The sequence below is a fragment of the Canis lupus genome, chromosome 9 (assembly GCF_011100685.1).
Source record: "Canis lupus familiaris isolate Mischka breed German Shepherd chromosome 9, alternate assembly UU_Cfam_GSD_1.0, whole genome shotgun sequence".
Taxonomy (NCBI): Eukaryota; Metazoa; Chordata; class Mammalia; order Carnivora; family Canidae; genus Canis; species Canis lupus.
Window position 1 is genome coordinate 15,762,954 of NC_049230.1, and position 13,271 is coordinate 15,776,224.

The 13,271-nt window shown below is 35.3% G+C and overlaps 1 protein-coding gene across 7 annotated transcripts in view; it reads right to left on the reverse strand.

Moving 5' to 3' along the window:
* TANC2 (tetratricopeptide repeat, ankyrin repeat and coiled-coil containing 2) overlaps window positions 1-13,271 on the reverse strand; it is a 369,540-nt gene that overhangs the window by 296,144 nt on the left and 60,125 nt on the right. The gene's annotated exons all lie outside the window — the stretch shown is intronic.

The following is a 13,271-nucleotide window of genomic DNA, read 5'->3' on the forward strand; positions in this document are numbered from 1 at the left end:
CCTGCTTCTTCTCCCTCTGCCTCTCTCTCTCTCTCTCTCTCCCTCTCTCTCTGTCTTTCATGAATAAATAAATAAAATCTTTAAAAAATAAAAAATAAAAAATAAAATAAACCAAACAAAGTAAAATATCTCAAAAAACGGTATCTACTCTCAGGACAGAAATCTCAGGTTCAGGATGAAGTCTGAACATGGTAGGGCCTAAAAAGGAAGACCTGTGAGATACTGAGAGGAAAGGCTGGTGAGTATTATATACATGTGTGGTGGCAGAGGTTTATGGCAAATCTCTGTATTTTCCCTTCATTGTGACATGAACCTAAAAGTGCTCTAAACTAAAAAATAGAGTCAATTTTTAAAAAGATTTATTTCTTCATTTTAGAGAAACAGAGAGAGAGAGTATGAATAGGAGGGGCAGCAGGAGAGAGACTCTCAAGCAGATTCTGCACTGAGCATGGGGCCTGATATGTAGGGCTCAATCTCACAACCCTGAGATCACTACCTGAGCTGAAACCAAGAGGTGAAGGTTTAATGAACTATACCTCCCAAGTACCCCTAAAGTCTAGTTTTTAAAAGTTTTTTTTTTTTTTAATTTATTTAGCACACATGTGCAAGCAGGGGAAGGAGATGAGGGAGGAAAAGAATCCCAAGCAGTTTCCATGCTGAATTGAGCACAGAACCCCACACCAGGCTCAATTTCACAACTCGGAGATCATGACCTGAGCCAAAATCAACTGACTGAACTACCCAGGTGCCCCTTCAGTCTATTTTAAAAAAAAGAAGAATGTTGGGGATTAGGCACTGTTTATATTACAAATGGCTCTATAAGCTTAAGTGAAAGACTTTTAACTTTATTCTAAAATCTACTGATACCTATTATAGGATTGTAAGATTAGGGGTGATATGATATGATGTATTTTATTTAAGATCACTATGGTCATTTATAAAATCAAAGCATGAATAGTAGAATGAAGGCTGGTCTGCTACAGGCAGAGACTCCAGTGAGATAAAGAGCAATTAGCAAAATCTTTATCTACGGTATGAACTGGCTTAATGGTATAGAACAGGGGTTAGCAAAATTTTCTGTAATGAGCTAGATATTAAACATTTTAGTTTCTGTTCTTGTAACATGAAAGCAGACATAGACAATACATAAGCAAGTGAGTATGGCTATGTCCCGATAAAATTTTATTTACAAAAATAGGTGGTAGGCCAGATTTAGCCTGCAGGCCACAGTTCACCAACTCCTGATATAGAAGATGAAGGAATCCTTTATTCAAAGCTAGGTCTCCATACCCACTGATTCTCCACACAGGATTTCTACCATGTTCATGGTAGCAACAACATGGAGGACTAGAACCCTGACAATAGAGTTGATCACAATTTCATAATCAGATGGAAATAGCCAGAGTCCTGCTAAAAGGTAAGGTAAGAACTGACATACACACAGAGGAGATCTCACCCTAGACATACGAAATACATGTAAACTGAAACAAACTAATCTATAACTTAACCCTTATCCACTTCACTAGTCCATCAAATCCAAAGGATCAGTCTCTCATCACAGATGCCTTACATAGGAAAAGTCTTTCCTTCTCTAGGGAAAAATATGATTTACTCCAGACACTACAGTTCTTTTTAAACATAATATCTGGCAAACAAAAGAAAAATGCTGAGATGTATAAAGAAGTGGGAAAGCATTATCCATAAGCAAGTGGCAAAATAATTAATAGAAGCAGATACATATATGACCTACATGTCTTAGCAGAGACTTCAGCTATTAAACTATTACTTTTAGCTATTATGTATAAGTTAAGAAAAAAGAGGTTAAAAACAGAAAAAATTGATTAAAAATTTTAATAAAGAAATAATTATCTTTTTTTTAAGATTTTATTTATTTATTCATGAGAGACACAAAGAGAGAGAGGAAGAGATACTGGCAGAGGCAGAAGCAGGCTCCATACAAGGAGCCCAATGTGGGACTCGATCCCAGGATGCCAGGATCACGACGTGAGCCAAAGGCAGATGCTCAATGGCTGAGCCACCTGGGTGTCCTGTAATTATCTTTAGAAGAACTAAGTGAACATTCTATAACTGAAAACTGCTATGTAAATCACAATTGATTAACTGGGCTTACAGGCTGACTGAACGCAGCAGAAGAAAAGTACCAATAAACGTGAAGACAGGCCAACATAAGTTAACCAAAAAGGGAAAAAAGTCAAAACAAACAAACAAAAAAAAGCAACAACAACAACAACAAACAAACAAAACACAGTGTGATGTACATTAGGGATAGTATCAAAGAATCTAATGTATACAAACTAAAGCTCCAAAACACAGATGGAAAAAAAAAAAGAAGAAATACTCAGAGAAATAATGGCTAAGGTTTTCCACAATTGATGAAACATCAACACATAAACTAAACCTCTCCAAAATCCAAAAAAGGTAACAGGAAGAAAATTATATACCTAGGCAATATCATAGCTCAATGCTAAAAGCCAAAATGAAGAAAAACATTTAAAGCAAGCCAACCAAATTAAATAATAGGTCATTAAATTCCAAGTCTGGAGTGGGGGAAAACAATGCAAATGATGGCTGACTTTCCATCAGAAACAGTAAGAATCAAAAGATAATAGAATAACATCTTTAAACTGTTGAAAGAAAAAATTACCAATCTGAAATTTCATTCCCAGGGAAAATATCCTTCAAACATGAAGGCAAAATAAAAACATCATGGGAATACAAGAACTGAGATAATTCACTGCTGGCAGATCTACACTTTAAGAAATGCACAGGGAATTCTGCAGGGTGAAGAATCCCAGATAAAACATCATTTTGTAAGAAGGAATGAAGTATACTAAAAGAGGTAAATATGAGTAAATATACAACACATTTTAAAAGACATCTTAAAGACTACAGACTACTTAAAGCAAAAGTAATACAACGTATTGTAACATATATCATATATAAATAAAATATAAGACAACGAAAAGTGGGGACACCTGGGTGGCTCAGTAATTGTCTGCCTTTGGCTCAGATCCTGGGGTCCTGGGATCTAGTCCCACATCAGGCTCTCTGCAGGAGGCCTGCTTCTCCCTCTGCCTATGTCTCTGCCTCTCTTTCTGTATCTCTCATGAATAAATAAATTTTTTAAAATCATAAAAAAAAAAAAACAAGAAGAGTTGGCTATAAATAGAATAAAATACCGTTAAGGTCATTACACTAACAAAGTAGTAAAATAAAAATTCAAGTTAAATCATAATAAGTTAAAGATGCATGTTGTAGGGGATCCCTGGGTGGCGCAGCGGTTTGGCGCCTGTCTTTGGCCCAGGGCGCAATCCTGGGGACCCGGGATCGAGTCCCACGTCGGGCTCCCGGTGCATGGAGCCTGCTCCTCCCTCTGCCTGTGTCTCTGCCTCTCTCTCTCTCTGTGTGACTATCATAAATAAATAAAAATTAAAAAAAAAAAAAGATGCATGTTGTAATCCCTTATATAATCTCTTTTAAAAAGTCCCAAGAAGCTATACATAAAAGGCCAAGAAAATGGATAAAATATAAAAAATTTTTTGATAAATCTTAAAGACAGGAAGTAGGGGAAAAATAAGGAACATATGGAATGCAAAACAAACAGCAAGGTGAGATACTAAAACCAAATCATATCAAGTTATACAATCAATGTAAATGGACTAATTATACTGTTTAGAAATGGAAAAGCAAATTGGATTTAAGACAAAAAAAAAATACATGATATTTACAAGAGATACACCTTAAATACAAGATCCAGATAGACTTAAGGCAAAGAAGTACTGGACACTCAACTAAGAAAAAGAAAACCACATAGGAGTTATGAAATTACTAGTTTAAGAATTAGCAGTTAAGAAATTAGTTTATAATAAATATAATTAACTTTGTCCTGTTAACAGAAAACACATTTTGTTTTCCAGAACCCACAAGTTATAAAATCTGATCAAGACTCAGACAAGAAAAATAAATTCCAATATTTCAAAGCAAAGCAAGCTTGTTCTTATTGGGTCAGGCTACAAATATTTCCAGACTGTGGACTGTACAGTATCTATCACAAATGTGTTGCTATGTTCCAACAAAACTTTATTTATAAATACGGATGGTTGTTTGCAGGAGGCAGTTCACCAATCACTACTTTAAAGAGAAGCAAATGATCAGGCCACATTTTCTTTTTTGTTTTTTGTTTTGTTTTGTTTTGTTTTGTTTTTTTAGGCCACATTTTCTAACTACTGTGTATTAAGTGAGAAAATTGTAACAGAGGGTTAACAAACCAAAAATCAATCACTTGGGAAATACTAACCTGATTAAATTATGGGGTCAAAAAGAAAATCAACAATTACAGACTATGTAAAAAGTTAGTAATGAGAATATTACATATCAAAGTTAATGGGATATCAGGAAAATTCATAATGTACACAAGAAAAAAATAAAATTAGTAAATCAAAGAGCTGCATCTTTTGAAAAACCAAATAAAGATATGCCTCGAAGCAAAGAGATAAGAAATATGAAAATATTCAATATAAGGAGAAACTGAATTAATTTCAAATGGCCATAATATACATAACTTTACTCAGATAAATTTTAAAACCTCAATGAAATGGAAAAAATTTTTTTTAAGATTTTATTTATCTATTCATGAGAGACACAGAGAGAGAGGCAGAGACACAGGCAGAGGGAGAAGCAGGCTCCATGCAGGGAGCCCAATGTAGGACTCAATTCCAGCATTCTAGGATCATACCCTGAGCTGAAAGCAGATGCACAACTGCCGAGCCACCCAGGCGTCCCTGAAATGAAGACATTTTTTTTTAAAAGATTTATTTATTTATGATAGACACAGAGATAGAGAGAGGCAGAGACACAGGCAGAGGGAGAAGCAGGCTCCATGCCAGGAGCCCGACGCTGGACTCAATCCCGGGACCCCAGGATCGCACCCTGGGCCAAAAGCAGGTGCGAAACCGCTGAGCCACCCAGGGATCCCCTGAAATGAAGATTTTTTAGAAAAATAATAAACTATCCAAACTGCTTAAAGAAAAACTAATTCTATGAATGACAATAAAATACAAAATATTGTCAAGGGACTACTGGGTGGCTCAGCGGTTGAGAGTCTGCCTTCGGCAGCCCAGGGCATGCATGATCCTGGATACATAAAGCACAGTGAAAGACTGAAACCAAGACAATTCATCTTGTGAAGTTAGCATAACTCTAAAACAACTCTGAAAAAAAGAGGATGAAAACTAAACTAGGAATAAATGTGAAAACATGAGTGTGAGTATATGTGTTTATCTGGTGAGAAGTGTCATTAACTACTGAACTGCTACCAGAAGCAGAAATATAAACAAAACCACTCAAATCAGACTTGTTTCAAGATGCAATTTCACGGTTCTCACCACTTTTTTCATTCTCCAGCTAAATTTATTTTTATAGCTCACTGTCCTCTAATCACCAAATAAGAATCCTCATTCTCCTTTGTATGACCACATTCTGTCACTTCCTCTAATGACTTTTCACCTCAAGTTCCATGCCAATCTATCTTAATTGGCAAGGACAAATGAATTTCATAAGAAGTATCTCAACAGCCAACCATAAATTGGACAAATTGATGAGCAGAGAAGCAGAAAGCAGAGAACAAAAAAAATGACAGGTTTAGGTTGTATTACAAAAGATTTTACAGCTCTAAATTAAAAAAATAAATTCCTTTCCTTATATTAAATGGCAGTATGGGTTTTAACCAAATTTTGTTAGAACGATAACAGAAGAGGTAAGAATCCTTGAAAAACTTATGTTGTAATTTCATGGCTTATCAGTGAAATAAAGCATAATGTCCGAGGAAGGGAAAAGATATTTTTACAGTATAAATATATATGCATTAAATACTATTGTATGTATTTATTTATAGTTTATTATGAGTATTCACTATTCAAAGAGCAATGAAGATTTTAATTAACTTCAATGGCTTGTGGACAAAAAAAAAAAGAAAGAAAAAGGAAAGGAAAAAAACGGTAGTAAATGCTTTTAATAGTGATGACACTGTCTTTTCCAATATTCGTACTAATAATTTTAGTTTCATGTCTTTATATATACAAGAACTTTCCAGATAACTGTCAAAAAGAGTGGTAACAGGATAAATCACTATCATGTTTCTGTTCTAATTAAAAATGCTGTATTTCTTTGTTCAGATGCTGGATTTGGAGACTAGTCTATTAAAGTAACTTTTTTTCCTATTTGATGATGTTTTTAATAGCTGCTCAGTTTTATAAAATGCTATTTTAGAATATAATGATAAAACAACGTGGTTTCTTAAATGTTTTCTAAGTTAAAAACTTCTGTTGACTTTCTGATATACAAACATCTTTGCATTCCTGGCATAAATTCTACTTATTGTAGTACATTATCAGTGATTATTTATTTATTTGAGAGAGAGAGTGCACGAACAGGGGCGAGGTGGGGAGAAGAGGGGCAGATGGAGGTGGTGAAGCAAAGCAGATTCTCTGCTGAGCAGGGAGCCTGACGCAGGGCTGGAGCCCAGGAACCCAGAGATCATGACCTAAGCTGAAGGCAGATGCTTACCTGACTGAGCCACACACGTGCCCCTGGTGATTATTTACATTTATTTTTTTTTAAAGATTTTTTATTTATTTATTCATAGAGACACACACAGAGAGAGAGAGAGAGGCAGAGACACAGGCAGAGGGAGAAGCAGGCTCCACGAAGAGAGCCCGACGTGGTACTCGATCCAGGGTGTCCAGGATCACGCCCTGGGCCGCAGGCGGTGCCAAACCGCTGTGCCACCGGGGCTGCCTGATTATTTACATTTAACTATAAGTTTTACTCACTTACTTTGGCTGACTTTTCTTTCTATACCTCCTACCTTCTTCACCTTTACTTTTTACTTTGCTAGGAGACAGCCTCAAGTTTTTTTCTCCCAACAGCTTTGTTACACTTAGAGTGTTATATTACTGAGTCCTTGAATATCTGAAATTAGCAGTTATTTTCCCTGCGCATACTTGAATGATAGTTTACCATTACAATGATATCAAGTAATAGCATTAACATATACTAATGAAGCATACTTGCATGATTTTAAGTAATAAGGTTAACAAAAGATATAAACAGAAAATATATAAATATTATATATAAACGTATCATTTTTAAATAGCATAGAAACATATATTTCCTTTGTAACTCATAATTCAAAACAGTCACACAATTGTTTTTTTGTAAAACTTAGGAGTACCTAGTCCTACACTCATCAAGAACAATTTTTATACAGAAAATAGAGTTAAGTTATAAAATTGAAACCTGATATTCACATGTCCTTAGGGAAAAAAACATTGTCTGAGAAAATTCATTTGTTATTATATGATATAAAATCGCTATCTGTGAAATATTTATCTAGTGGCCGCATAAAAGTTCGGATCAGCTATTTAAAAGACAAATTATAACAATGTCCCTTTATTACAAATTCTTTTTAAACTAATACTAAGTTGGTTTCCTAATACAAAACAAATAATTATGCCTATGAAAACACACCTTTTTAATCTTAAAAATAAGCTATGAACAAAAGTTAATATAAAGAATCAAGTCCACCCATTTATTCTTTAACAATAAAAGAAAGAAAAATAATGATGAAAACACTAATGATATCATTCCATAAGTACACTTTAAAAAAAAATATGTAAGATGCATCCTTGCTCTAGAATTTCCTGCCTTGGAAAACGTTTGAAAAAAAGTACTGCTTTTCTACAAATAGGGTTCTTTTCATACAGAATACAAACCACTATTTTTATAACTACTCTAAATTATAAACATTTTACATGAAAAACCATGGAGAATAAATACTAAAATAAGACCCCCCAAAATCATTACTGACATAATTAAATACCTAGTAAATCAAAGGAATTAGCTTTAATACTACAGTAGAAACTTCACAAGTATGAATTTAATAATATTTCTACTAGAGCAGTACTTAGAAGCCTAGCATGTAATAATTTGTAATTTTGCTAAAGCACAAATAGGAAGCCTACCGTTAGTAAGGTTAGTATGACACATATTACTTATCTGGTACCCAGGTCAAAAAGGCTATCCACAACTGCATCCTATTATGGCTTTATTGATTACTACTAGTCATCTAGTAGTATATGAAATGATAGTTATGAAGTGAGAGAAAATGCTAGTGCTGTTGTCAAAAGTGAACAACTAAAGGTGTCTAAGAAAATCATGGCTCTAGGCCAGAAAACAAATTTTGGACAAATCATTTCTTTAAATGTCAAATTTGGAGGCAGCTTAAATCTCCAACATATATGAGGAGGGTGTGTGTGTGTGTGTGTGTGTGTGTGTGTGTAATCAAAAAGTGACCAGTGGAATGATGCCAATTATTGTTTCTGCCAAATTCAATCAAACTGTCTGGGGAAACAAAACAACTAAACGCAATGTAGTTCTCTGGATTGGATTCTGAAGCAGAATAAGGACATGAATGGAAAAACTAATGAGATCCAAGTAAAAATCTGGTAGAGTAGTGTACCAATGCTGGTATCTTACTTTAGACAATGGACCATAATAATGTAAGATGTAACAACGGGTAAAAGTGGGAAAGGGGTACATGAGAATTGTCTGTACTATCTTTATAACTTTTCTATAAGTCTAAATTTAATCCAAAATAAAATGCTTACTCCAAAAAATTAACTAGACACATGAGGAAATAACAGTAGTAAAAAACAAAAGAAAGAGACAACAAAAACAGACACATTTCGTTATCAGACACAGATTTCTTTTTTTTTTTTTTTAAGATTTATTTATTTATTCATAAGAAACACAGAGAGAGAGAGGCAGAGGCTCCTCACAGGGAGCCCGATGCAGTACTTGATCCCGGATCCTGGGATCACGACCTGAGCCGAAGGCAGGTGCCCAACCGCTGACCACCCAGGCGTCCCAAGACATAGATTTTAAGACAGATAAATATAGATATAAATATAAATATACATTTACTACACTTGGGGAGATAAGAGACAAAATTGAGAATACTGACCAAGAATTGGAAACCATAAGAAGAATAAAATGGTGTCCATCTCTCGATTGTTTTTAAATTGAAAGAGGAAAATCAGTATCGATATAGCAGAAAAACCTGGAGAATATCTTGATTTGGTCATCAAAATCACTAATGAATGACAGACATTGTGTGCTTCCAGCTGTGATGCTCCAAAAAGAAAACACATACATTTAAGTAACATTCAGACCAAATCCTGACTCTTGATTATTTAAAAAAACAAAAACAAACACAAAATTAGGGGCATTCTGCTTATTTTTAAAGGAAGAGAGAGTCTTTATTCTTTAAAAATGTCCAGAAAGGCAGAAAAACTATTTCAAATTGAGTAGGAGTAAAAAGACATGACAAGTAATGCAATGCCTTATCCTAATTAGATTTTAAAAACAAGGGGTAAAATTCTACAAAGGAAATTACTGGGTAAATTGACAAAATTTGGAAAATAAATGGTAGATTAAAGTACTGTATCAATGTTAAACTGTTTGAGACTGATAAGTATACTGTGGTTATATAAAAGAATCTCCTTGTCTTTAAGAGATACTGAAATGAGCGCCTGGGTGGCTCAGTTAAGCATCTGCCTTCCGCTCAGATCATTATCCCAGTGTCCTGGATCAAGTCTCGAATCTGGCTCTGTGCTCCCCAGAGCACCTGTTTCTCCCTCCACTGCAACTACCACCTGCTTATGCTCTCTGTCAAATAAATAAACAAAATCTTAAAAAAAAAAAAAAAAGATGGAAGAGGTTATTATGCTAAGCTTAATGAGTCAGAGAAAGAGAGAAAAACACGTACCATTTGTTTTCAATTATATGTGGAGTCTAAAAAACAAAACAAAACCAACCAACCAACAAACAGAAACAAATTCATACAGAAAATCAATTGGTGGCTGCCAATGGGGGGGGGGTTGGAGATAGGCAAAATAGGTAAAGGAGACTAAGAAGTACATACTATCAGTTATAAAATAAATAAGTCACAGAAATAAAAGGTACAGTATAGGGAATATAGTCAATAATACTGTAATAATGTATGACAACAGATGGTGACTACACTTACCATAGTGAGCAATGAGTATGTTGCATATCTGAAACTAATACGAAATTGTATGTCAACTATAATAATAAAAAAAGAAGAAAAGAGAAAATCACTCCTAGACACATCAGTGTAAATCTAGAAAACTAAAAACAAGGAGAAAAAAGATCACCTTTAAAGAGGCAGCAATTAGACTAACAATGGATTTCTCACCAGAAATAATTCAAGGAGCCAGAAGACAATGAACTATATTTGAAAGTCATGAAAGAAGATAACTGCTAACCTAGAATTCTACTCCCAGCAAAAATATCCCACAAAAAATAAAGGCAAAATAAGGACATTTTCACATAAAGAAAAGCAAAGTAAATTTGCCAAAGGAAGGAAATGATAGTCTTCTCCAGACAAAAAGAAAAATGATCTCATCTAGAAAAAAGTGAGGGATGAAGGAAGGAATGAAAATCAATGTAAGGGGATCCCTGGGTGGCTCGGCGGTTTGGCACCTGCCTTTGGCCTGGGGCGCGATCCTGGAGTCCGGGGATCGAGTCCCGCGTCCGGCTCTCGGCATGGAGCCTGCTTCTCCCTCCTGTGTCTCTGCCTCTCTCTCTCTCTCTCTATGTCTATCATAAATAAATAAATAAATCTTAAAAAAAAAAAGAAAAAAGAAAAGAAAATCAATGTAACAATCAAGTATGTAGGTAAACCTAAATAATGGTGACTACATAAGACAACAATAATGTCTTGGAGTTTAAGATACATACAGGTGAAAAGAATCTAAGGCTCTTGCATTGTCCAAGAAGAAAGTAAAAGTTGTTTGAATCAACATCAAACTTTGATATTTTAGTCTTTAAGATAACCACAGAAAGAATTACAAGAATATATACCTTCCAAGTCAAAAGGAAGAGATATGGAATAATAAAAAATGTTTTTGATCCATCTAAAATAAAGCAAGAAAGGAGAAAGAACAAAGAACAGGTAGGACAAGGAGAAAGCACATTGTAATAAGTTATATTTACACTCAAATGTATCATTGGTTGAATTAATGTGGCTTAACCAACATCTTTTTTAAGAAAAAAAAACCTGTCTGAATGAATAAAAGAAGAAAATCCAACTGTATTCTATTAACAGTATAACCATATAGAAATGCTGAAAGTAGGGATCCCTGGGTGGCGCAGTGGTTTGGCGCCTGCCTTTGGCCCAGGGCGCGATTCTGGGGACCCGGGATCGAATCCCACATCGGGCTCCCGGTGCATGGAGCCTGCTTCTCCCTCTGCCTGTGTCTCTGCCTCTCTCTCTCTGTAACTATCATAAATAAATAAAAATTAAAAAAAAAAAGAGTTAAAAAAAAAAAGAAATGCTGAAAGTAAAAAGAATAGAACAAATCATACTATGCAAACACAAATCAAGAAAAGGCTAGGATAACTATAGTAATATTAGACAAAGTCAGCTTTCAAACAAAAGACATTATTAGAAATAAAGAGGATATTTCATTATGGTGAAACCACCAAATTCACCAGGAAGATAGCAGAATTCTAAATTTCAATGTATCTAATAAAATAGCTTCCAAATATATAAAGCAAAAGCTGTCAGGAACAAGAAGTAGAAAAACAGACAATTCAACAACCATAATGTGAGATTTAATCATAGCTTTCTCAGTAAATAATTTCTTTAAAATGAGTAAGAATCTAAAATATTTGAGTACCACCATTAACTACACTGCACCCAATAACTGCAGAATCCACATTATTTTCAGGTGCATCCAAAACATTCACCAAAATTGATCATATGCTGAGCTATAAGGCAAACCTCAAAAACTATAAAAAAAAATAAAGTTAACTTGTAAAATAAGAAAAATTAGGAAATTGAAATGATTAAAAGGATATAATATCTACAACTCATTAGCAGAAAACAAATATTTAGCACATTTCTCAACATTTCTCCAAAAAAAAGTATATATAGAGTTTCAGCTTGTTTTTACCTTAAAAGCCTGGAATTATCTCCTATTCTTAAACCAACCTTTATAAACTTTATTTTAATGACTATAAAAATCTAAAATTTATATTTCACTTTCCATAAAACTCTCTGAGGACAGTTTCTATTTTTACAGTCTCATTCTCCAAAGAGTGCCTAGGACTGAAATAATTTCACATGTTAATTCAAAAAGTAAATTTAGGTCTAGGGGCACCTGTGTGGCTCGGTTGGTTGAGGGTCTGCCTTTGGCTCGGGTAATGATCTCAGGGTCCTGGGATGGAGCCCCATGTCAGGCTCCGCACTCAGTGAGGAGCCTGCTTCTCCCCTGCCCCTGGCTCATGCTCTCTCTCATCCTCTCTCTAAAATAAATAAAATCTTTAAAAAATAAAAAAACTAAATTTAGGTCTAGAAAGTTCATATTAAGTAATGCACAGAAGCATTACTCTCTCCTATATTTTAAATTAATGTTTCTTCTACCAACTTCCCTTTATCTAACTCTTCCTGATAAGTATTCAAGTGTTCCTACCTCTTAATTAAGAGTATGGCAGCCTTGGGGTGCCTGGCTGCCTCAGATGGTTAAATGTCTGCCTTCAGCTCAGGTCATGATCTCAGGTTCCTGGCACTGAGCCCCTTATTGGGATCCCTACTCAGCAGGGAGTCTGCTTTCTCTCTCCCTCTGCCCCTGCTTCTGCTCTATCTTGCTCATGTGCTCTCCCTCTCTCAAATAAATAAAAGTATTTTTCAAAAAGGGGGTGGGGGGATCCCTGGGTGGCGCAGCGGTTTGGCGCCTGCCTTTGGCCCAGGGGGCAATCCTGGAGACCCGGGATCGAATCCCACATCAGGCTCCTGGTGCATGGAGCCTGCTTCTCCCTCTGCCTATGTCTCTGCCTCTCTCTCTCTCTCTCTCTCTCTCTCTGTGACTATCATAAATAAATAAAAATTTTTAAAAAATATTTAAAAAAAAAAAACAAAAAAAACAAAAAGGGGGTGGGGTGGGGAGGGAAGGGACACCTGGGTGGCTCAGTGGTTGAGCATCTGCCTTTGGGTCAGGTCATGAGCCCAGGGTCCTGGGATTGAGTCCTACATCAGGTCCCCAACAGGCAGCCTGCCTCTCCCTCTGTCTATGTCTCTGCCTCCCTCTCCGTGTCTCTCATGAATAAATAAATAAAATCTTAAAAAAAAAAAAAAAAAAGTATGGCAGCCTAATGGAATGTAAACT